The sequence below is a fragment of the Nycticebus coucang genome, chromosome Y, assembly GCF_027406575.1.
Source record: "Nycticebus coucang isolate mNycCou1 chromosome Y, mNycCou1.pri, whole genome shotgun sequence".
In the NCBI taxonomy this organism is placed as follows: Eukaryota; Metazoa; Chordata; class Mammalia; order Primates; family Lorisidae; genus Nycticebus; species Nycticebus coucang.
The window spans coordinates 12,647,131-12,673,886 of record NC_069805.1 but is presented as its reverse complement, the minus strand read 5'-3'; the positions used below and the strand labels follow the sequence as shown (position 1 = coordinate 12,673,886).

At 37.4% G+C, this 26,756-nt stretch overlaps 1 pseudogene across 1 annotated transcript in view; it reads left to right on the top strand.

Moving 5' to 3' along the window:
- The window catches only part of LOC128579013 (heterochromatin protein 1-binding protein 3-like), a 93,545-nt pseudogene extending 66,996 nt beyond the window's left edge, over window positions 1-26,549 (top strand). The window contains exon 4 of the transcript XR_008378031.1: window positions 26,263-26,549. The product of XR_008378031.1 is annotated as a heterochromatin protein 1-binding protein 3-like (transcript). The remainder of the gene's footprint in view (window positions 1-26,262) is intronic.
- Window positions 26,550-26,756: the final 207 nt, after the last annotated feature.

Below are 26,756 nucleotides of genomic sequence, written 5' to 3'. Positions count from 1 at the left end.
TCACATTATATGAATCAATCATCACCTTGATCCTCAAACCAGAAATAGACCCAACAAGAAAAGAAAATATAGACCAATATCTCTAATAAATATTGATGCAAAAATATTCATTAAGATCCTAGCAAACAATATCCAGGAATACATGAAACAAACTATACATCACGACCAACTGGGTTTTCTCCCAGCCTCTCAAGGGTGGTTCAATGTACATAAATCTATAAATATAATACATCACATAAAAATTAATAAAACAAAGAGGATATGCTTCAATAAATTTATGCAGAAATTGCTTTTGAAACTATCTGGTATCCTTTTATGATAACAACACTTAAGAAAATACTTATAAAAGGGACATTTCTTGAACTGATAGAGGTCATCTATGCAAATCTACAGCCAATTGTATTTTGAGTAGAGTAAAATTGAAAAACTTTTCTACTCAGATAAGGAACCAGGCAAGGTTGCTCATTATCTTCCCCGCTTTTTAACATGGTAATGGAAAGCTTAGCCATTGCAATCAGGCAAGAGAAAGCTGTCAAGGGTATCCATATAAGACCAGAAGAGATATAACATTCACTCTTTGCAGATGATATGGGAGAAAGACTCCCTATTTATCAAAAGGTGCTGGGTGAATTGAGTGGCGACTTGTAGAAGACTGAAAATGGACCCAAGCCTTTCACTTCTAACAAAAATTGAATATCACTGAGTAAAAAGTTTAAACCTAAGAAATGAAACCATAAAGATTCCTGGAAATATTGCAGGGGAAACATTGGAAGAAATTGGCCCAGAAGAAACTTTATGAGGAGGACCACCAGGTTAATTGAAACAAATACAAAAAATACATTACTGGGATGTGATCAAACAAAAAATCATCTGCACTGCCACCAACACAGTACATAAAGCAAATAGACTGCCCTCAGAATTGTAGAATGTATTTCCAGGTTACATTTCTGACAAAAGTCTGATACCCAGAATCAGACTTTTGTCAGATTCAGAGAACTCAAAAGTGCTAATAAGAAAAGAACAAGTTATCTCATTTTACTATCAGCAAAAGCTTCTCTGAAGAAGACTGAAGCATGTTCTTCAGACAGATGAAAAAAAAGTTTGTCAATTTAATCATCAGAGAAATGCACATCAATACCACTTTGAGATATCATCTCACTCCAGTTAGAGTAGCCCACATAATAAAATCCCAAAAGTACAGCTGTGGGCATGGGTGTAAATAAAAGTGAACACTTCTCCACTGCTGATTGGAATGCAAACTAATATTCTCCTTTAGGAAAGAAGTTGAGAGAACACTCAGGGATATAAAAATTGACCTACCATTGGATCCTGCCATTACTCTACTAGGAGTATACCCAAGTGATCTGCAAAAATCACTTTGCAAAAAGATATTTGCATGAGATTATTCATGCAGCTCTATTCAAATAGCCCAAGTCATGGAAGAAGTGTGCATTGGCCAATTAATGTATTAATAAATTGTGGTACATGATTACCATGGAATACTATGCAGCTTTAAAATTTGGAGACTTTACCTCTTTTATGTTTACAAATAGGCTCCTGGAACATATTCTCTTTAGTAAAGTATCTCAAAAATGAGGTGGTAATTATCTAACCTACTCAGTACTTCTAAAAAAGAAAAATATTTACTCACACTTTCTTATGAAAGATAGACCAAAACTATAGCCCAGGGTGAAGGAGAGAAATGGAGTGGTAAGGAACTGGAGAGGGGAGGTTTCATGGTGGGTAAATGGAGAGACCAAAACTATGGAGCAAATTTCAAAAGTACGAGTAATATCAGTAAATTGTAGGCCATACATTTCTTAACACAATAGTCAAGTAAATGAGGTGGATGCTATGTTGATAGTTTTGATATAAGCACATCAGATTGTATTAAAAAATCAATGCATTTTACACAGATATGCATAAATGTATTCATAATTAATGTGTATATGAATGAATTAATAAAAAAATAAATATGTACATTGCTTTGGGAACGATAGACATTTTAACATTGCTGATTCTTCCTTGCCATAAGCATGGTATATTTTTCCATGTGTTAACATCTTCAGATATTTCTTTTTTCAGAGTTTCATAGTTCTCTTTATAGAGGTGTATTTTATGCTTTGTTAGAAAAACTCTAAGACATTTCATCTTCTTTGGCAATAGTGTAAAGGGAATAGTGTCCTTGGGGACTCAAATACAAAACTCCTACAAGTGATCAAGGAATACAGCAGTGTCTCAGGATACAAAATCTCCATTCTTTCCTTTTGTTCATTCCTTTATTTTTTTTCTATCACTCTCTTCTACACATTAAGGGAAACTTCTCTAGTAACAAATAAACTCTACAAGTGATTTATGAATGTGTAGTCTTGAACTCTGTATTTGAAATGTATTAATTGTGGACTGTGTGAAGTATATCTGGATAGAGTTATTTTTTAATGCGGGTTGTTATCCATGAGAAAAATAGAGAAGAACCTTCCCCCAAAACGTAAACACATATGAGTACTGTACCTCACACTTATGATCCCAGCAATTTCAGAGACCAAGCATGAATGATTATTGTACCTCACACTACGATCCCAGCAATTTCATAGATCAAGGCAGAAAGATCCCTGGAAGATAAGGAGTCAAAGATCTCCATAAAAAGAACTATGAAATTCTGAGAAAGGAAATAACTGAAGAAGTTAAAAAATGGAAAAATATACCATGCTCATGGCTGTGAAATATCAACATTGTTAAAATGTCTATGCTACTTAAAGAATCTAAATATTTAATGTGATCCATATTAAAGATCCTTCATCATACTTTAACAACTTATTTTCTTTTATAAAGAAATAAAAACAAATCAGGAGGTATAATTCTTTTAGACTTCAGACTACACTATAAATCCATAGTGATCAAAATAGCATAAAACTGGCACAAAATTTTAGCCGGGCGTTGTGGCGGGCGCCTGTAGTCCCAGCTGCTCGGGAGGCTGAGGCAAGAGAATCGCTTAAGCCCAGGAGTTGGAGGTTGCTGTGAGCTGTGTGAGGCCACGGCACTCTACCGAGGGCCATAAAGTGAGACTCTGTCTCTACAAAAAAAAAAAAAAAAAAAAAAAAAAAACTGGCACAAAATTGGAGAAGTAGGTGTAATGGTCAGAATTGGAAACCTAGAGATGAATCCAACCACTTACCATCATTTGAACTTTCATAAGCCTATCAAAAATATAAATTGGGGTAAAGATTCCCTATTTCACAAATGGTGCTGGTGATTTGGCTGACGACCTGTAGAAGACTGAACGTGGGCCCACATTTTTCTCCTATAGCAAAAATTCACTCTCACTGTTTAAAGGAATTAAACTTAAGACAACTAAACAAAAATTGACTCTCACTGGTTAAAGGAATTAAACTTAAGACAAGAAAGACTGCAGGGGAAACACGTGAAAAAATTGGCTTGTAAAACAACTTGTGGGAGGACACCCAGAAATTGAAGCAACATCAAAAAATACATTACTGGGATGTGATCAAATTAAAAAGTTTCTGTACTGCCAAAACACACTAATTAAGCAAATAGACAACTCTCATAATTGGAGCAGATTCTTGAAAGTTATATATTCAACATAGGTCTAATAACCAGAATCCACAGAGAACTCAAACTTATTAATAAAAAAGAAAAAAGTGATGCCTTTTTATGTGGGCAAGATGTATGAAAAGAAGCTGTTTTGAAAATGGCAGGTGCATGGTCTAGACACATGAAAAAATGGTCATCATCTATAATCATCAAAGAAATGCTAATCAAAACCAGTCTGAGACACCATCTAACTTCTAAGAGTAGCCAGTGTCACAAAATCTGAAAACCACAGATGTTGATGTGTATGTGAAGAAAAGTGAACACTTCTGCACTGTGGCTGGAATTCAAGCTCATACATTATTTTTGGAAGGAAGTTTGGAGAACATTGAGGAATCTAAATGTAGATCTCCTGTTTGATCCTGAAATTTCTCTTCTAGGTGTATATCTAAAAGACCATAAATCATTGTGCAATACAGATATTTTCACCAGATTATTTATTGCAGCTCAAGTCATAATTGCCAACTCATGGATGAGACCCAAGTGCCCATCAACCCATGAATGGATTAATAAATATGGTATATGTATAGCATGGAATACTATGCATGATTAAAAGTAAATTTAGACTTTACTTCTTTTATGTTTACATGGATAGAGCTGAAAAGTAATCTTAGTAAAGTGCCTTTGGAAAAAAAAAATCCAATGTAATCAGTACCACTATGAAAACAATTTGTAAGCACTCACCATTTCCTATGAAAGAAAAATCACAACCATAGCCTTGCATAAAGCAGGGAAAGGGAGGAGAAAGGAAATTGTGGAAGATGGGTTGATAGAGAGATGGTTAATAGGGGGACCACAGATATGGAGCATATTGCAAGTAAAAGTCAGATTTATCAGGTGTAAAACACAAATGTAAATATTGTAATTGGGTAAAAGAGGTACAGGCTATGTTAATTAGTAGGATGTAAGCACTTAAATTTATATCAGTTATAAACACATTGAATCACATAATACCATAAATATGTTCATGATCTATGTAAAAATGTCTTCACAATAATTAGCAATACTGCACAGGTGCTGGAAAGTCCAGTAGCATACAAAATATTTTATGCATGTACCCAAATTGAATATAATACAGGAATGCTGGTCCAGCTCAACATGGGGAAATTACCTAATAGAACACACTACTTTAATAGAATCAATAAGGAAAACCACCAGGTCACCTCAAGAGACAGAGAAAAGGCTTTTGACAGAGGAAAAATATCCTGTTGATAAAATATTTTTTAAAATACTAAATCAGGGGTCGAGGCAAGATGGATGACTGAAGCCAGCTTTCCACAGAGGCTCTTGTCCAAAAGGAGAGTTAAAGGACAGAAATTTAGCAAGTAACCTGGTGGATTAAAGCTGCACCAAGAAAGAAGGTTGAAGAACAAATATCAACCCTGCTGAGGTGAGCTGCTACCCCAAGGATAAAAACAAAATGTACAAAATCCATGGCCAAGCATATGGGAGTCCCCTTCCCCATGAGAACATCTTGGAGTACTCCATACAAACAAGGGAGCAGATTTCAAAAGTCCTCTCATTTTATCCCACAGGACAGACTCTCTACAAACTCTACTTACTTCCCCTACCAGGCTCCTATGGAGTTCTCCTTCCAGGCATAAATCTGTATAAAACTATAAATATTCTCTATCTGCAATTTTAAACTCCCAGCACTCCCCTCCACTATCACTCTGAGATCTGGAAGCCTGTCCTCCAGGAATCCAGATTCTTGGGTATTTTCTTGAGAGTTGTGGACAGGGCATGGACTTCTTCTGGTCACTGCTAATTCCGTGGCATGGGAGTTAGGAGAGGATGATTGGCTGAGAGGAAACAATACAGAAGTGGCAGTTCCCTGAGGAACAGAGCAAGAGCCACTTTGGTAACCCTGGATAATCTCAAGTCACAACCCCTTTCTCTCTTAAAAACCAGAGGAGGTCAGGCATTTTCTTTGGTGGCAGCCACTGTTGGAACAGATCTGGGATTGAAATGGAGGCACCTTGAACAAAGAGTTTGCCTTAGGTGGTACCGGCCTGGGTAGAGTGTGGGCACTAGGATATGCATGGGCAGAGCCAGCAGATTCCCAGGGCAGGGCTGACCCAAAGGATTGCTTTACTGAGTCTCAGATGCACCTGGATTTAGGGATCATTAGCTGAGACAAAGAAGGGAAGGCAGAGGCTGGAACTGACAACTGTGCCAGTGGAATACAAACTGCAGCCAAGACTGGGAAGCAGCACAGACAGGGCCTGAGGTACATGTTCTGTGAACACTAACAGCATCTCTTCTGCAGGGAAATATAGCCTGGATAGAATCAAACTCTGTGAAGCTCTTCTGTTCTGTCAGTAACATCAATTGGGGGCAGGGATAGAACTGAGTGAATAGACCCAGCCTTCACTGAGAACCTGAGGTGATCGGGCCTCACCTCTCTCTACCAGATATTGGCAGAGAGCATTGGCCTTGCTGAGGAGACATAGATCTCCCTGTGATTCACCATATTAACAGAAGCAAAGACAAAAACTATATGATTTTCTCAATAGATGCAGAAAATCCAGCATATTTTTAATTTTATAAATTTTTTAAAAATTTTATAAAATCCAGCATTCTTTTCTAATTAGAATACTGAAGAGTATACACATATGAGGCACATTTCTGAAACTGATTTAAGCTATTTATGACAAATTTAGTGCTAATATTTTGCTTAATGGAGTAAAACTGAAAGCTTTTCCTCTTAAAATTGGAACAAGACAAAGGTATCCTCTGTCACCATTACTATTCAACATACTACTGGATGTTCTAGACAATACAATTAGGCAAGACAACAAAATAAATGGCATCCAAATGGGAGTATAGGAGGACAAACTTTCCCTCTTTGCTGATGATATTATCTTATATATAGAGAACCCCAAATATTCAGCCACAAGACTTCTTTAAGTCTCAAAAAAATACAGTAATGTCTCAGGATATAAAGTCAAAGTCCACAAGTCAGTTGCCTTTGAATATGCCAATAACATTCAAGATGAGAGGCTAAAGGACATGACACCCTTCACCATAGATTCAAAGAAAATAAAATACCAAGGAATATACATAACAAAGTCAGTGAAGAATGAAAATATGGGATTTATTTCCATATTTCCTATAAATAAAATTATGAAAATCTAAGAAAGGAAGTAGCAGAGGATATTAACAAATGAACATACCATGCTCATGGCTGGGAAGAATCAAAATTTTTAAAATGTTTATACTTCCAAAGCTATTAAGATACCAATATCGTACTTTCAGGATTTGGAAAAAAATGATTCTGTGTTTGTATGGAAAAAAAATTGTATAACTAAGGCAGTTTTTAGTAAAACAAACATGGGGGCATCATTATACGAGATTTTAGGCTATACTACAAACCCATAGTAGTCAAGACAGCATGGTACTGGCACAAAAATAGAGACATAGACATTTGGAATCAAGTAGATAACAAGGAAATAAAACTAACATTTTACAACTGTCTAACTTTGATAAACCAAACAAGAACATACCTTGGGGTAAAGACTCTCTATTAAATACATGGTGCTGGGAGAATTGGATATCCACATGTAAAAGACTGAAACAGGATCCACATATTTCTCCACTCATAAAAATAGATTCACATTGAATAAAGGACTTAAATTTAAGGGTACTTAAATTTATTATCAAATAAATCATAGGAAAAACACTGGAAGATATTGGCCTATGGAAAGACTGTGGCAATTGCAACAACAAAAATAAACAAATGAGAATTAAACTGAAAATCTATGTACAGCCAAATAATTTACAACCAAAGCAAATAGACAACCTACACAATGGGAAAGAAGATTTTCATATTTTGAATTAGACAATACATTGACAACTAGGATATATGGAGAACTCAAGTTAATCCACAAGAAAAAAGCCAAAAATCCCATATATCAATGGGAAAGAGACATAAATAGAATCTTCTCTAAAGAATACAGGCAAATGGCAAACAAACATATGAGAAAAAGCTTATCATCCCTAATTATTAAAGAAATTTAAATCAAAACCACCCTGAGAGACCATCTAACCCCAGGGAGAATGCCCTATATCACAAAATCTCAAAAATGCAGATGCTGGAATGCATGTAGAGAGAAGAGAAAACTTTTAAACTGCTGGTGATACTGCAAATTAATACAACTTTTTGGGAATAAAGTATGGAGAACCTTTAAAGAACTCAAGCCAGACCTCCCATTTGATCCTGCAATCCCATTACTAGACATCTACCCCAAAGGAAAAAAAAAATCCTTCTAACATAAAGACACTTGCCCTAGACTGTTTATTGCAGCTCAAAGTACAATCGCCAAAATGTAGAAACAGCCTAAATGCCCACCAATCCAGGAATGGATTAAGAATCCGTGGTATATGTACACCATGGAATACTATTTTCCATTAAAAAAATGAAGACTACACTTTTTTTTTTATTAACCGGGATAGAAGTGGATCACATTTTTTCTTAGGAAAGCATCACAAGAATGGAGAAGCATGAATTTTATGTATTCAATTTTGATATGAGGACAATTAATGACATGATGGTGGTGGGGGAAGCAGAGAGCAGACAGAGAAATAAGAATGGATGTATGGGGAAAGACAGAGCACAGAGAGGGAAATAAGAACGGTAGTGGGGTCTTGTTGTGTGCCCAAATTTGGAAAACAAGATACGATATAAAAGGGACTGTACATAACAAATACAATCAGTGTAACCTTGTTTTATGTACCGTCAATGAATCCCCAATAATATTACTGGACTTGCAAACCTGGTAATAAATCCCCTTTGGGATGCACATATGAAATATTTTGTAAGCTACCAAATTTTTCTTACACCAATACAGTATCTTCCTTATAGATTGGACACTGTGTTTCCCCATTTTCCCCAGAAAAATACATTATTACCATCATAGCTCAAGGAAATGCAAGCTGCTAAGCTCAAGTGATCCTCCCGGAGAGTACAGGTGCATGCTACAACTGCTGGGGAAATTTATCACTAATTTCATGGACAAGTCAGGTCTAACTATGTTGCTCATTCTTTTTTTTTGTAGAGACAGAGTCTCACTGTACCGCCCTCGGGTAGAGTGCCGTGGCGTTACACAGCTCACAGCAACCTCTTAACTCTTGGGCTTATGTTATTCTCTTGCCTCAGCCTCCGGAGCAGCTGGGACTACAGGCGCCCGCCACAACGCCCGGCTATTTTTTGGTTGCAGTTTGGCCGGGGCTGGGTTTGAACCCGCCACCCTTGGCATATGGGGCTGGCGCCCTACTCACTGAGCCACAGGCGCTGCCTGTTGCTCATTCTTGTCTGAAATTCCTAAGCTTCCAGTGATCATTCTGCTTAGGCCTCTGAGTTTGTTGGGATTATAGGTGTGAGATATGTTGCTCATCCATGCTTATGCATTGGTGAGGGTTTTTCTCAGTAAAATTCATAGATAACAGCCCATAGATTACAAAATAAGAACTCTATTCAGATATAATATATAACAATATACAATTCACCTATTTCAAGTATAGACTTCAAGATCACACATTCGGGGATGACTTTTATAGTTTATTTTTTCATAGAGAAGTTTCCCATAAGGTGTACAAGAGATATATAAAAAAAAAAGGAATGAAGGAAAGAATGGAATGGGGAGGGCAAGCAAATGAGAGAGAGAAAATTATAGGAAGAAAGGATCAAGTGAGGTAGAGGCAAAGGGAGGGATGGAAAGAGAGAATCAAAGAAAGAGAAAATTACCAAACTTGGTGGCTCAGACCTATAATCCCAGCCCTTTGGTATTCTGATAAGAGCATAGTTCTCAAAAAGCAGGGTGCTTAGAATGAACTGAGCACGTATCAGACCCTGTCTCTACTAAAAAGTGAAAAATCATTTAGAAATTGGCACAGGCACCTGTATTTCTAAACACATGGGAGTCTCAGGTATGAGGATTTCCTGAATCCTGGAGTTTTAGGTTGTTATGATCTAGGCTGAGGTCACAAAAATATAGCTTGGAGCACATATGGAAAATCTTCTCAAAAATACCCCCGCATACACACATGCACAGACAAAACAACGAACAAACCAACCAAGATTTTCCTCTTCTAAAAAGAGAATTACCTTGATGAATCAAGCAAAGTACACATTGTTAAGACCTGTGACTATCATCAAATTGAGGCTGTAGCCAGGCAAAGAAAACTTCTAAGCTTCTCTCAAGTGGAAGTTTTAGGTGTTAAACAGGACCTTGAAATATTATTCAAGGGACATTGCCTGTGGAAAACTGGGGAAGGTGCTGGCTCCATTAAGAGGGTGGTGAGTTTGAACCTGGCTTAAGCCAAAAATACAAAAAAAAAAGCTGGGGACATTGCCTGTGGCACAAAGGGGTAGGACTCCAGACTCATATATCAGAGTTGGTGGGTTCATAGCTGGTCAGGACCAAAAAAAGAAAAAAAAAAGAAGAAAGTAGCTAGGTGTTGTTTTGAGCTCTTGTAGTCACAGTTACATGAGAGGTTGAGGCAAATGAATTGCCTGAGCTCAGGTATAGTATCTTGTTGTGAGCTGTGATTTCACAGCACTCTAATAAGAGTAACAAAGTGAAACTCTGCCTCCAAGAAAGAAAAAAACGCCAAAAAACTAATACCATTTTAATTAAGTGACTCCATGAAGTTATGTCAGCTGTGATGCTGCCTCGGACACACTGCTGTACAAAATCTCAACATTGTTGTCAGATTAGTGCCAAGAATATTAACAGTGAATAGAATCAATAAGGCATAAAGGGGAGATCACATCTCTGTCTGTGGATAGAGGGCTAAGAATTGTCCTGGGTTATCCCTGGAGGGATACCAGCTGAAATTAACAGAAAAGCCCATTTAATATCTTAGACCATAGGACTGGATTTCAGGACATTAAAGGATGAAGTCACTACCTGGTCATTATGGATGACATCACAATGGGTGTTGCCCTGGGTTACCATGTTAATGTTTAACATTATTGTACTTAGCATGCGTCGTGGCTATCCTTGTTTGTCTTTGGGTTCAAACTGTTAAAGAACAGTGAGGTTCTGTTCTCCAAGCTCAATTCCTGCTTCCAGAAGTTTGTACATCTGGCCAAAAAATTCAACAAGCTAGTGGAAGAGTATGTTTTATACCTATTGGTGTCCTGGGGTGTACACACAAACAACAGAGGCCAAAGATCAGACAATAATTTCAAAGATCTGACAGCTATGTCACACAAGTCTCAGTTCAACTTTTCCTGAGATTTTGTTTCTTTCTCTGGTATAGGCTTTTTTCAGATGGTAGGTGTCCTACTAAGTTTCTCTTTCAAAATTTGGTTAGGCAGTGTTTCTAGCAGTGTACTCTGTACCTTGAGTTATTTCTTTTGATTATGGGTAATATCAGCCTATCTGGAAAGTTACAACACTCTTGATCTCTGTGTGGCATGTGTCCAAACATTAAGCTTCTTGGCCACATAGGAAGTAGAAGAGTTATTTTGGGCCAAACATTCAATACACACTCACTAATGAAACCTGATAACAAAGAAAGAGATGTGTATATAATTGTGGTGATAGCTGTCACCATGAACATGAAAAACAGTTCTGACATATTTACTATGTGTCACCAATATCTGAGGATTGGACACTACTCAAATTCACTCAAATGCTGTTAATTAGAGCTCAATGACTTTTGCCTCAAATGGCTATAATATTTGTTGCTCTCAGAAGCCAAGATGGGCTGATCCATTAAGTTCAGGGGTTGCAGACAAGGCTAAGCAACAAAAAGACAACCTCAGTTCTGATTATTCACCCGTTTTTACTAAAATATCAAAGGTTGTCAAGGATTGTGGTTCCTGATTTTAGTTACAGCTACTCCAGAGTCTAACACAGGAGAATCACTTCATCCCAAGAGTTAGATGTTGCTATATGCTAGGCTGATGCCATGATACCCTAGCCTGTGCAACATGATGAGTGGCTGTCTTGTGGAAAATAAAGAGGAAGGTAGAAAGGAACAAAGAAAGAAAGAAGGAAGGAAGGAAGGAAAAAAGGAAGGAAAGAAGGAAGAAATAAAAAGGAAAGAAAGAAAAAAGAAAGAAGGAAGGAAAGAAAGAAAGGAAGGAAGGAAGGAAGGAAGGAAGGAAGGAAGGAAGGAAGGAAGAAAGAAAGAAAGAAAGAAAGAAAGAAAGAAAGAAAGAAAGAAAGAAAGAAAGAAAGAAAGAAAGAAAGAAAGAAAGAAAGAAAAGAAAGAAAGAAAGAAAGAAAGAAAGAAAGAAAGAAAGAAAGAAAGAAAGAAAGAAAGAAAGAAAGAAAGAAAGAAAGAAAGAAGAAAGAAAGAAATTTGGTAAGCACAATTTCCAAGAGGCAAATTACAAAAAGAAGTCAGTAGGTAGATGGATATAACACTACATAAATTAGATTTACTGTGGCCCCCAGGTGGGGGATTTCCAATAAGTCAGGACAAGTGGGTTTGGTTTTTTTTTTTTTTTAGGGTATCTCCAATCTGATGAGTAGGTGTTCTCCAGAAATGTCTGGTCTCTGTCTTTGGACTGATTTGGGAAAGAGTAGTGACCAAGTTCGAAGAAGTTCAACAGAAGATGTGGAGGGTATACTCTGGATCTTTAGGGTGTGTATGATAAGGCTGATTTGACACAATAATTAGCTGTGTGTGCAGTTTTCAGTAACTACAAGATTCTAGAATATCAGGGGGTGCCTGTGGCTCAAAAAGTAGGGCAGCTGGCCCTGTGTTTTGGAGGTGGTGACTACAAACCTCACCCCAGCCAAAATCTGCAAAAAACAAATATTCTAGAATATCAAAGGTTCAGAGTAATGTAAAATGCAAAGGGTTGATTAATAGAGGGTGTGGGAAACAATTTCCCTATTAGAAAATAATTTCTCTAGTTGAAAGCTAATCTGGAGAAAAATTTCAACTATAGAAAAATGGTCAGAAATAAAAATGAGGGGTAAGTTCCCTACCGATGTTTTTCTCCACTTATGTATTGAGATAGAGTCTCATTTTGTTGTCTTCAGTAATTAGTTAGTTCCACCTACTCCAGAGCATATTTTCAAGCTCCATCCATGTAATCATGAAAGTGGTAAAGTCTCTATCTGTTTTGAGACTGTCTAATACTCCATGGTGTATATATACCACAACTGATTAATCCATTCATGTGTTGATGGACACTTGGATTTCTTCTATGACTTAGCAATTATGAATTTGGCTACAACAAACATTCTCTTGCAAAGATCTTTGTTATTACATGATTTTTAATTCCTCTGGATACATAACTAATAGACAAATTTAGGGATCAATGGCAAGTCTATCTGTAGATCCCTAAGTTATCTTTTCAAAAGGAGTGCATTAGTTTGCATTCCCACTGAAAGTGCAGATGTGTTTCTTTTTTCCCACATTCATGCCAACATCTATGGTTTGGGTATTTGTCATGTGGACTCTTCTTACAGGAGTTAGATGATATCTCAAAGTGGTATTGATTTGCATTTCTATGATGATTAAGGATGAAGAGTATTTTTCCATGAGTCTGTAAGCCGTCCACCTGTATTCTTCAGAGAAGTTTCTCTTCATGTCCCTTGCCCACACTGAAATGGAATCACTTGTTCTATTCTTTCTAATATGATTGAGTGTTCTGTGGATCATTATTGTTAAACAGGTTTGTTGGAGACATAACCTGCAAATATCTTCTCCTATTCTGAGGGATGTCTGCTTGCTTCAATGTGTTCTTGGCCATGCAGAAACTTTTTAGTTTGATTAGATCTAAGTAATGTGTTTTTGGTGTTGCTTCAATTGCCCAGGGGTCCTTCTCAGAAAATATTCGACCAGGACGATTTCCTCAAGTGCATCACCTGCAATTTTGTCTATTATTTTTGTAGTTTCATAATTTAAGATTAAATCTTAAATCTGGTGAGAGTCTATCTTAGTTCAGAGTGAAATAGTGGGTCCAGTTTCTGTCTTCTACAGGTTACCAGCTATTTCACCCAGCACCATTTGTTAAATGAGTCTTTTTTCACTTAATATCTTTATTTAGCTTATGTAAGATCAAATGAAGGTAAGTAGCTGGGTTTATCTCTTGATTTTCTTTTCTGTTCCATGTATGTACCTCTCTGTGTTCATTCCAGTACTATGCTGTTATGATCACTATAAATTTTAGTATAGTCTGAAGTATGGTAACGTGATTCCTCCTGATTTGTTTTTATTTCTGAGTAATGTCTTGGTTATATTAGTTTTTGTCATATTCCATATAAAATGATGTAGTATTTTTTTGAGGTCTTAAAAATATGACAGTGGTTGCGATAATAGGGATTGAATTAAAATTGCATATTTCCATTGGTATTATGGACTTTTAACAATGTTGAGTCTTCCCAGCCATTATCATGATATATTTTTTTGTGTGTGTGGTTTTTGGCCAGGGCTGGGTTTGAACCCGCCACCTCCAGCATATGGGACCAGCGCCTTAATCACTGAGCCACAGGCGCCGCCCCATGATATGTTTTTCAATCTCTTAACATGTTCAGCTATTTCTTTTCTTAGAGTTTTACAGTTCTATAGAGAACTTTTACATTTTTTGTTAGGTATACTCCCAAATATTTAATTTTCTTTGGCAATACTGTTAAAATAGGGTCCTTGACTATTTTTGCAGAATTATTACTGTCGGTGTATATAAAGGCTACTGATTTGTGAGTATTGATTTTCTAACATGAGATCCTGCTGTACTCCATTAACTCTTCTAAGAGTTTTGTAGTTGAATCCCTGGGTTGTTCCTGATATACAATCATATCATCTATGAAGAGTGCAAGTTTGATCTCCCCTAACCCTGTATGTATATGATTGATAGCTTTTACTTCAGGATTGCTATGGCTAAGACTTCCATGACAGTTATTAAAAGAAGTAGAAACAACGGGCAGCCTTGCCTTGTTTTTGATCTGCATGGAAATGATTTCAATTTAACTCCATTCTATACAATATTGGCAATGTGTTTGCTATGGATGGCTTCTATCAGGTCCATTCTGTACCTATTTCTTTGATTCATTTATTTTCTCTTTTCCTTTCTTTCTTTTTTTTTTTTTTAATTGTTACAGAGTCTCCTACTCGGGAGGCTGAGGCAAGAGAATTGCTTAAGCCCAGGAGTTGGAGGTTGTTGTGAGCTATGTGAGGCCACGGCTCTCTACCTAGGGCCATAAAATGAGACTCTGTCTCTACAAAAAAAAAAAAAAAAAAAAAAATTGTGACAGAGTCTCATTTTATCATTCTTGATAAAGTGCAGTGGTATCCGATAGCTCACAATTCTGGACTGAGGTGATTTTCTACCCTCAGACTCCCAACTACCTGGAACTACAGAGGCCTGCCAAAATGCCCAGCTATTTTTTTTGCTGTTGTTGCAATTTGGCTCAGTCCATGTTTGAACCTGTCACCTTCGGTATATGTGGTCAGTGCCCTACCCACTGAAACACAGGTTCCAGCCTTTACTTAGTTAATTATAGGAGGCTCTATCCAACACTGCCAAAAGGCTGTTAACATCTCCAACTATTATGATGCTGTAGGAGGTCAAGTTGCTCATGTCTGTTAGAGTCTCTTATAAATTTAGGGACATTCTGGTTGGTTGCATAAATGTTAATAATGGAAATATCATCTTATTGTGTGTTACCCTTACCAAAGATGAAGTGCCCATGCTAAACTTTCCTTACTTGTTTTTTTTAAGTATATTGTATCTTTGAATAAAATTACAATATATGATTTTTTTGTTGTTGTTTGCCAGTTGCTTGAATTATGGATGACCATCCCTTCACCCTGAATCTTGATTTATTTTTTATGGCAAAATAATATTCTTGTACACAGCAGATATCTGCTTATGTTTATGTATACAGTCAACCAACCCGTGCCTCTTCCAAAAAAAAAATTAAGGAATTCACATTAATTGAAAATATTGGCAAAATGTTAACATTTTTGGTTTTGATTTTGTCAGAAGTTCAGTGGATGTATTTAATTCTTTAGCCACTTTTGATGTTGGAATTTGATCAAAATTTCTGAGTGAGTTCAGGTTAGTGTTAGAGGATTGTGCTGATCTCTATGAAGGAGAGGTCTGAGAATATCCTAGATAGTTTACTTATGGCAAATTTCTCCAACATGTTAATGTCATTAATGTATTTTTTTCCTCATCATAAAAAAAAACAAAGTTTAGCTGGATGCAGGTTCATGGGTTGAAAGTTATTGTGTTTTAGGAAGTTGAATGTTGATGATCACCTTCTTCTAGTTTGAACATTTTCAGCAGAGATATCTTCAGTCATTCTAATATTCTTCCTGTTGTGGGTTATGCTTTTCTTACATCTGGCTGCTTCCAGAATTTTTTCCTTCATAACAACTTTGGATAGGTTAATTATTATGAGTCTAGGAGATGTTTTATAATGGTTGAGTTGTGCTGGCATTCTGAAACTGTATGCTATATGAATTTCCAAAACTTTGGTCATGTTTAGAAGTTCTCCTCAATTATCTCTGGAAGTAGCATATCTGGGATATTTGAAGTAATCTTGTTGGCTATGGGAGTTTCAATAAGGCTCATATTAGTTTTCTTCGAATTGTCCCACAGACAATTGATCTCTCAACTCTGAGAGAATGATCAATTTTTGCTATCTACATCTTTCTCTTTCAGCGTCTGGGGTTATTTAGAACATATATCTTCAATGTCTGAGATCTTTTCCTCTGCCCGCTGTGATTCCACTGTATTTTTCAGATCTCTGAGTGCTTCAAGTTCTGCCTCAATTTGTCAAATTCTTCGGTCACTTTACCTTTGAATTCACTGATTTCTTGAGACAAATTTTGAAATGCCCTTTCAATTTATAATTCCATCTACTCCTCTATTGTCTTAATCATACTTGCCAACCATGTATTAAATTTGATTACAGACATCTCACACATTTCTTTATGAATGGGATTGACTATTATGTCCACATTATTTTATTTGGGAAAGTTGATCTACAACGATGATACACGTTGTCAGAATTTTTCCACTTATTCCATCCCATGATAACTTTTCACCATTTGGTAGATGAGCAGATATGTTGTAAGTCAGTTAGGGGCTCCTGGAGTAGTGATTAAACACCCCATTTCCCAGAGCAGTAACTGGTTGCTGCTTCTTTTCCCCTACAGCTTTGCAAACTATGTACACATTACTATGGAAAAAACCCAAGAGCTAAAAGTTGCTATGATCTGTGACACTATATCACTCTATCAAGGGTGAGAAAGTGAGACACTGTCTTTATGAAAATAAAAATAATACTATTGTTCAAATTATATCATGATTAGATATTTTATACAAATTCATTCCTTCACGTCATTGACTATCTTTAAATATTGAGATGTGGACTCAAAACTATGATATTGCATGATATGTGATTTTGATCTGCCATTTACTTTTTATTTTATTTTATTTTTTACTGCCTAGTTGTTAAACACATAAGAGGAAATCATCTTTTGAAGAAGTTTTGTATTTTAATGCTTTCAGGTAAGCCATTCTTGATAATTATACTAAAATATCACTGGTATAAATTAGGTACTCAATGCATATTAATTGAATGAATGAATAAGCATTCTTTATTGAGACAAGAAAAGAAAATGTGGAACATGGGCAGTAGAAAATGACCACTAACCCAACTATCTTTTGTATGTCTTAGTTTCTGAAATTTTTTCCCTCAAATGTTTTCAATGAATACTTTGTATGAGGCACCATTAATTTATTTTAAAAGATTCACTGACAACTTACTTTAAGCTAGGCATGATTCCAAGAATTAAAGATGTAGGAAAGCAACAACTTTACATTATTTTTATTTTTATTTTTTTTGAATGATGGAGGTGATATTTTTTATTTTTTATTTTTTTATTAAATCATAGCTGTGTACATTAATGTGATCATGGGACATGATACAATAGTTTCATAGACCATTTGACACATTTCTATCACACTGGTTAACATAGCCTTCCAGGCATTTTCCTAGTTATTGTACTAAGACATTTACATTCCACATTTAATAACTTTCACATGTACTCTACTAAGATGCACCACAGGAGTAATCTCACTAATACCCGTCCCTCAGGCCACCTCTACCTTCCCACCCCTCCCTTTCCTCTTTCCCCTATTATTAGGTTGTAACTGGGTTATAGCTTTCATATGAAAGCCATAAATTAGTTTCATAGTAGGGTTAAGTACATTGGAAACATTTTCTTCCATTCTTGAGCTACTTTACTTAGAAGAATATATATTCCAGCTCCATCCACGTAAACATGAAAGAGGTAAAGTCTCCATCTTTCTTTAAGGCTGCATAATATTCCATGGTGTACATATACCACAATTTATTAATCCATTTGTGGATCGATGGGCACTTGGGCTTCGTCCATGACTTAGCAATAATGAATTGGGCTGCAATAAACATTCTGTTAGAAATATCTTTTTTATGATGCAATTTTTGGTCTTCTGGGTAAATGCCCAGTAGAGGGATTACACGATTGATTGGCAGATCTATTTTTAAATCTCTAAGTGTTGTCCATATCTCTTTCCAAAAGGAATGTATTAATTTGCATTTCCACCAGCGGGGTAGAAGTGTTCCCTTTTCTACATATCCACGTCAACATCTCTGGTCTTGGGATTTTGTGATATAGGCTAATCTTACTGTAGTTAGATGATATCTCAAAGTAGTTTTGATTAGCATTTCTCTGATGATTAAAGATGATGAGCATTTTTTCACATGTCTGTAGGCCACGTGCTTCAGTCTTCTTCAGAGAAGTTTCTTTTCAAATCTCTTGCCCAGCCTGTGATGGGATCACTTGTTCTTTCCTTGCTTATATGTTTGAGTTCTCTGTGTATTCTGGTTATTAAACCTTTGTCAGAGACATAACATGCAAATATCTTTTCTCATTCTGAGAGCTGTTTGCTTGCTTTACTTACTGTGTTCTTGGCTGTGCAGAAGCTTTTTAGTTTGATCAGGTCCCAGTAGTGTATTTTTGAAGCTGCTTCAATTGCCCGGGGGGTCCTCCTCATAAAATACTTGCCCAGGTCTATTTCTTCAAGGGTTTTCCCTACATACTCTTCTAGTATTTTTATAGTTTCATATAAGTTTAAACTTATATGTCTTAAGTGTAAATATTTAATCCAGTAAGAGTCTATCTTAGTTAATGGTGAATGGTGTGGGTCCAGTTTCAGTCTTCTGCAGGTTGCCAGCCAGTTCACTCCGCACCATTTGTTAAATAGGGAATCTTTTACTCACTGACTGTTTTTAATTGGCTTGTCAAAAATGAAATAAAAGTAAGTAGATAGATTCATCTCTTGGTTCTCTATTCTGTTCCAGACATCTACTTCTTTGTTTTTTTTGTTCCAGTACCATGCTGTTTTCATTACTATAGATTTGTAGTATAGTCTGAGGTCTGGTTGCGTGATTCCTCTTGTTTGTTTTTATTTCTGAGTAATGTCTTGGCTATTTGATGTTTTTTCTGATTCCATATAAAACAAAGTATTCTTTTTTTTTTCAAGATCTTTAAACTATGACAGTGGAGCTTTAATAGGGGTTGTGTTAAAATTATATATTGCTTTCGGTAGTGTGGACATTTTAATGATGTTGATTCTTCTCAGCCATGAGCATGGTATGTTTTTCCATTTGTTAACATTGTGAGCTATTTCTTTTCTTAGAGTTACATAGTTCTCTTTATAGAGATCTTTCACGTTCTTTGTTAGATAAAGTCCCAAATATTTCATCTACTTTGGCACTACTGTTATGGGATAGAGTCCATAACTGTTTTTTCAGCTTGACAATTGTTAGTGTATAAAAAGGCTACCAATTTATGAATGTTGATTTTGTAACCTGAGACACTGCTGTATTCCTTGATCACTTCTAAAAGTTTTGTAGTAGAATCCCTAGTGTTTTCCAGATGTGCAGTCATATCATCTGCGAAGAGCGAAAGATTGAATTCTTTTGACGTAATATAGATACCCTTGATAACCTTTTCTTCCCTAATTATGGTGGCTAAAACTTACATTACAATGTTAAAGAGCAGTGGAGACAAGGGGATGCCTTGTCTGGTTCCTGATCTGAGTGGAAATGATTTCAATTTAACTCCATTCAATATGATATTGGCTGTGGGTTTGCTGTTGATGGCCTCTATCAGTGTAAGAAATATCCCTTCTATACCAATTTTCTTAAGTGTTCTGATCATGAAGGGATGTTGGATGTTATCAAAAGCTTTTTCTGCATCGATTGAGAGAATCATATGGTCTTTGTTTTTTAATTTGTTTATGTGCTGAATTACATTTATGGATTTACGTATATTGAACCAGCCTTGAGACCCTGGGATAAAACTGACTTGGTCATGATGTATGATTTGTTTGATGTGTTGCTGTATTCAGTTTGTTAAGATCTTGTTAAATGTTCTTGCATCTATATTCATTCGTGATATTGGTCTATAATTTTATTTTGCTGATGGGTGTTTTCCTGGTTTGGGAATCAGGGTGATGTTTGCTTCATAGAACATGCTGGTACTCTTCCTTCTTTTTCTACCTTTTGGAACATGTTGAGTAATATAGATACTAATTCCTCTTTAAAGGTTTTGTAGAATTCTGACATGAAACCATCCGGCCCTGGGCTTTTCTTTATAGGGAGGTTTTGTATGGTTGATGTTATTTCAGAACTTGATATGGACCTGTTCAAAATTTCCACTTGATTCTTGCTAAGTTTTGGAAGGTGACATGCTTCCAAGTATTGGTCAATTTTCTTCAGATTTTCATATTTCTGAGAAAAAACTATCTTGTAATATTCATTAAGGATTTTTTGAATTTCTGAGGAGTCTGTTGTTATTTCATCTTTGTCGTTTCTGATTGATGAAAATAGAAATTTTACTCTTTTTTTCCTGGCTAGTTTAGCCAAAGTTTTATCTATTTTATTGACTTTTCAAAAAACTAACTTTTTGATTTATTGATCTGTTTTATAATTCTTTTGTTTTCAATTTCATTTAAATCTGCTCTGATTTTGGTTCTTTCTTTTTTTCTACTGGGTTGGGGGTTGGAATGTTCTTCCTTTTCCAGATGCTTGAAATGTCCCATTAAATTGTTAACTTCTTCTCTTTCCGTTCTCTTGAGGAACTCTTGCAGTGCTATTAATTTCCCTCTTAGGACTGCCTTTGTGGTATCGCAGAAGTTCTGATAATTCGTGTCTTCATTGTCATTTTGTTCCAAAAATTTGGCAACCTGCTTTTTGATCTCATCTCTGACCCAGCTATCATTCAGCAGAATGTTATTTAGCTTCCATGTTTTTGTATGAGTATGCAGATTCTTGTTGTTACTGAGCTCAAATTTTATTCCAAGGTAGTCCATGAAGATGCAAGGAATATTTCCTATTCCTTTAAATTTATTAATGTTAGATTTGTGGCCTTAGATCTGATTGATTTTGGAGTATTTTCATGGGCTGATGAGAAGTATGTTTACTCACATTTGTTTTGATGAAATGTTCTCTAGATGTGCGCTAAATCCAAATGTTGGATGGTTATGTTTAATTCTAAAATTTATTTCCTCAACTTATTAGTGGAGGATCGATCCAGTACTGCCAAATGAAAGTTGAAATCTCTGACTATTATGGAGCTGGAGGATATAAAGTGGCTCATGTTTGTTATAGTTTCTCTTATAAATTGAGGCACATTCTGGTTGGGTGCATAGATATAAATAATTGAAAGCTCATCATATTGAGTATTAACTTTAACAAATATGAAGTGACCATTCTTGTCCTTCCTTATTTTGTTGGTTTAAAACCTATTGTATCTGCAAATGAAATTGCAACACCTGCTTTTTTCTGATTACCATTTGCCTGAATTATGGATGACAATCCTTTCCCCCTGTGTCTATATTTGTCTTTTAAATTCAGATGTGATTCTTGTATGCAAGAAATATCTGACTTGAGTTTTTTTATCCAATCAGCTAATCTATGTCTCTTTAGAGGACAGTTTAAGCCATTCACATTGATGGAGAATATTGATATGTCTGCTAAAATTTTGGGTATCGAGTTTTTCAAAAGTCCAGTGGACATTTTTAGTCCTTTCACCAGTGTTGTAGTTGTAGTTTGATCAAAAGTTTCTGAGTGAGTTTACTTTTGTAGTATAGGATTGGGTTGGTCATTATGGAGGATAGATCTGAGGATATCCTGAAGAGCTGGTTTGGTTATGGCAAATTTCTTCAACATATGAATGTCATTAAAGTATTCAATTTCTCCATCATAAATGAAACTCAGTTTAGCTGGATACAAGATCCGTGGTTGAAAGTTATTTTGCTTTAGGAGATTAAAAGTCAATTACCATCCTCTTCTGGCTTGAAAGTTTTCTGCAGAGAGATCTGCAGTCATTCTAATATTCTTCCCATTGTAGGTAATGGCTTTCTTATGTCTGGATGCTTTGAGAATCTTCTTCTTCATATTAACTTTAGTGAAGTTAATTATGATATGACTGTGGGATGTCTTATTGGAGTTGAGTCGTGCTGGGATTTTGAAGCTGTCTGCTATCTGAATTTCAGAATCTCTAGGCTTGTCTGGAAAATTCTCTTTCATAATTTCATGGAGAAGGGCCTTTGTGCCTAGCAAGTCCACTTCATCAGTTTTTATTTTTCCTTTTTTTTTTTTTATAGTTGGGGATTCATTGAGGGTACAATAAGCCAGTTACACTGATTGCAATTGTTAGGTAAAGTCCCTCTTGCAATCATGTTTTGCCCCCATAAAGTGTGACACACACTAAGGCCCCACCCCCATCCCTCCATCCCTCTTTCTGCTTCCCTCCCCCTTAATTGTCATTAATTGTCCTCATATCAAGATTGAGTACATAGGATTCATGCTTCTCCATTCTTGTGATGCTTTACTAAGAATAATGTCTTCCACTTCCATCCAGGTTAATACGAAGGATCTAAAGTCTCCATTTTTTTTAATGGCTGAGTAGTATTCCATGGTATACATATACCACAGTTTGTTAATCCATTCCTGGGTTGGTGGGCAAGGATGCCAATGAATCGTATATTAGCCTTCAAATTATCTCAGAATTCTCTGAGATAATGATCCGTTTTTCTCTCCATTTCTCTTCCTCTTTGAGAGTTTGTGAGCATTCAAAGGTTTTGTCTTCAGTGTCAGAAATCTTTTCTTCTGCTTGCTCCACTCTGCTACAAGGGATTGTAGTGTATTTTTCAGATCTTTGAGGGCTGCAAATTCTTGCTTCATTGCATTAAGTCTTTGGTGGTTTTGTGTTTAATTTTGTCAAATTCTTGAAACAACTTTTGAATTTCTCATATAATTCCTAATTCCATTTTGTTAATTTTTTTTTTGCAATCCAAATTCTGAATTCGATTTCTGACATCTCAATCAGTTGTTTGTAAATGGGATTTTCAATTACATCTGCCATATCTTTCCTTGGGGGGGGGATCTATTCTGGGTTATTCATTTTATCAGAGTTTTTCCACTGATTCTGCTCCATGATTGTTTTACTCCCTTTGATTTTCCCCCTGGAGCTTTGTCGAAGACCTGAATAGTACTGCGGCCTGAGCAACAGGGGCCCTATTAGGTATAATGGGACTAAGTGATTCTGTCATTTTTTTCACCTAGTTTCTTTTCAACCCTAGTGAAGCTGTTACTCTTCATTTAAGTCTCAGCTGTGGAGAAATACCAGCAATTACCTCACCCCACCCACCATAGTCAACAATTGGAAAAGGAAAATCAAACCTTTCTACGACCACACACCCAAGGCATCACCTGAATAGTTCTCAGACAATTAGTTCATTTCAAAGTGTACAAATCAATTGTGTTAGTCAGAACCTGTCTTGGGTGGGAGATTTTAAGAGGTATCTGGGAACTGGATCACAGGGGGCTGGTTGACCACTCTGATATGGCTTGCTCCAGTGCTATGTGGAGTCAGGAGGAGCCACCCAGCAAATAGTTCAGTTTGGGAAGTTTGATGCCTTTTTTCACAACTTGCAGCTCTGTCACACCCACTCACTGCTAGCCCCGCAGGACTGTGACCTAGTCAGTTGTCTGCAGTGGGCCGATGCTTCACCTGCCTAAATCACAGGGAATTCTGTATCTGCTCATCCAAGACCCTGCTCTCTGCCTCTATCCAGCATGGGATGTTGAGGCCTGTCAACCTCAGGCACATGATGGAGGCTGGGGGTGTTCACTCAGTTCCATCCCCACCCTTATTTTATGTTACTGGTGGAACAGAACAACCCTGTGGGAGTTTGTTTCTGATCCGGGTAAATTCCTCTGCAGAGGAGAGGCTGATTTGAGTTCCCAGAACCTGTGCCTCAGGCACAGTCTGTACTCCTGCAGGTTTGTATTTGCAGCCCAATTTTTTGTCAGCTGTATGCTCTTGGCCTCCTTTGTCTTTAGGCTGATTTTCTCCCGAGGTCCGGGTGCATCTTAGGCTCAATATAGCGGTCCTCTGTATCAGCCCCACACTGAGAGTTTTCTAGCTCTGTGTGTGCATTTTCTAGTCCCTGCATTCTACTCAGGCCAGTACCACCTCTGGCAAACCCTTTATGCATGGGGCCTGTGTTTCATTCCCAGGTCTGTTCCGTGGTGGTTGCCATCTGTGAAGATGCCCAGCCTCATCTGGTTGCCGATGGAGACAGGAGGAGTGGTGATGGGATATCTGGGAGTGGGCCTTGTTATTGCTAATGAAGGCTGCTGCCCTGTACCTCAGGGCACCGCCACTCCAGCATGATTCCCTCTTAGCCAATCATCATCTTCTGACTCCTGTGCTTCAGAATCAGCACTGTCCAGCTGCAGTCCAGGTCCTGTCCACACCTCTCGAGAAATTACCCAACAATCTGGACTTCCGGGGGGCAGACCCCCAGAACTCAGAGTGAGAATGAAGGGGAGGGCTGGTAGCTCAGATTTGCAGGTTGTAACACCAAGCTCCTTGGGGGGGAAAATGAGCAAATAAACATATACAAAGGCTTCCAGACACACAATCCCATAGATACAGAAACACACAGAGACACGTAGACATACAGACAACACCCACGACAACAGCAACATAAAAACATGTGCAATAACAATAGTGATAATCGTAAAATAATTGAAAAAAAGAAGAAGACAAAAGGTGGTATTCGTAGACAGGTTAAAAGAGAAGAAAGGATAAATTAAAAATAGAAAAAATAGAAATAAAAATATATTTATATAAAAAGTAATAATAAAAAATTAACAAAAGCTCCTCAAGAAAATGGTGAGGAAAAATACAGAACAAAAGAAAGAAAAAGTGAAAAGAAAAAAAGGGCACCAACCACAAAAATATTATTCTTGTATGTAGAAATATGCATCTATATGTATGATGTAGGGGTCAACTTTTGTAGGAATATATTCACATTGCATTATAATTTCTGGACACCCAGTGTCGCTGTGAATGGTTTCCAGGTTTATACCTGACTCACAGTTTATACCATTACCATGGTAACCACCTTCCATGGCCAATCGCCATTTTAGTTTCTGTAAAAGTTTGTCACCTAAGTGTGTTGTAATCTAGGCTGTTCTGCTCCAGAGAGCACTCGCAACCAACCTTCCCACTCAGTGCAGGAGTCCACTCTTTCCACTCTGCTCCCAGTTTCTCCTGCAAACTGGCAACTGCAATTGGTTGTGGGAGAGGGTGCTTCTGGGTTCACGCGGTTGCTGGTGGGTTCTGCGGCTGTAGCCAGTTCCCACAGCTATAGCTGGTTCCCATGGCTCTAGCAGGTTCCCACAGCTGGAGCAGTTGGGGACCTTATTCTGAGTTTTATGGTTCAGAGTTTCCATTTTGGTTCAGGACTCACCAGTTCACTGCGCAGCCTGAACCACCAGATCCCTCCAACATACTCCACCAGGAATGCTATTCAATCACCCCTGGACTGGGGGAAGGTGCCCGCCCTTTTGAGTACTTCAAAATGTCTGTTTCCCAGGTGGGATCACTTCCCTTCAGTTTTCCATAAGGTTCCCCAGCTCCCCGTGGTTTTGAGTGGCTCTCCTTTCAGATACCTCCCTCACTTCAGGAATAAATATTCATCAATTGGGTTTTGTCAGCATTTGCAAGCTGCTGTCTTCTGTAAGGGAGGGGCCTGCTCACCAGCATGGCCAAGCAAGGAAGAAACTCTACAACAGTGTCTGTGGCTTTAAATTACCCCTAATATATAGTAATCCGTCAGTTCACTGAGCATCTCCAGCTGTTCATCTACACCAATAATTCACACATGGGAAAGGTCCAGACCCCCTTTCCTCTCACCTGATGGCTTGGGAGGTGGGTTACATGTTCATCCTGTCCACCATCATGCTCCACCTCCCTCCGTGTCAACAACTTTAGTTTTATGATTCAATAGCTTAGCCTTTATGCACACAACACTTCTGTAAAGTTTTCTTGAGCATGTTTCAGGAAAATATAAACCTGCTAATAAGGACTTTCTTAAAGATGTAGGTTGTTCTGAATTTCATTCTTTTACTCCATACATTCATAAAGTGCCTACTACTGCTACTCTAGGCACTAAGAAAACATCAGCAAATGAGAAAGACAAATTCTAAGGAATTGCACTTTAGAAATAAAATCATGTAAATATTAGAAAGTTGCCTGAATAAAACAATGAAGGATGAGGAATGAAACTAATTAGAGCCTCTGGTACCTGGCCTGGTCCCACATTAGCCTGGCGGGAATACAGAAGGAGTGAGCCACTGGCCTGTAGGTCTTTACAAGTTGAAGGAGCCAGGAAGGAGTCCCCAAGTCCTCTGGTTCCCAACCCAGCTTCCATGATTCTTGAAGCCAGTGGCAATGCATTCCTGCTACACTCCGGCTCCAGTGACCTGCACTCATCAGTACTCCAGACAAAAGTCACCACCTTGGACAATGGAAGCACTGCCCTGACAGTGGTGGTGACTCCACAGTCATCCACTAGGCTAAGATTGACCTGCCACTGGATCCCCACTAAATAGATGCTGAAGACCTTTTGAACTCTTCCATCGTGTTGGTGTTTGTGTTGACCAGAAAATTGTTTTGTTTCTTTTGACGTGGGCTGATTACCTGAGATCTGCCAAGGTTTTAGCCTGGTTATGTTGCTGTGATAGTGTGTGATTCTCCCTGCCAATTGTTACTTGTGGGTGGTGGGGTGGGGTGTCTTAGTTGCCTATATCTCTCCAGAG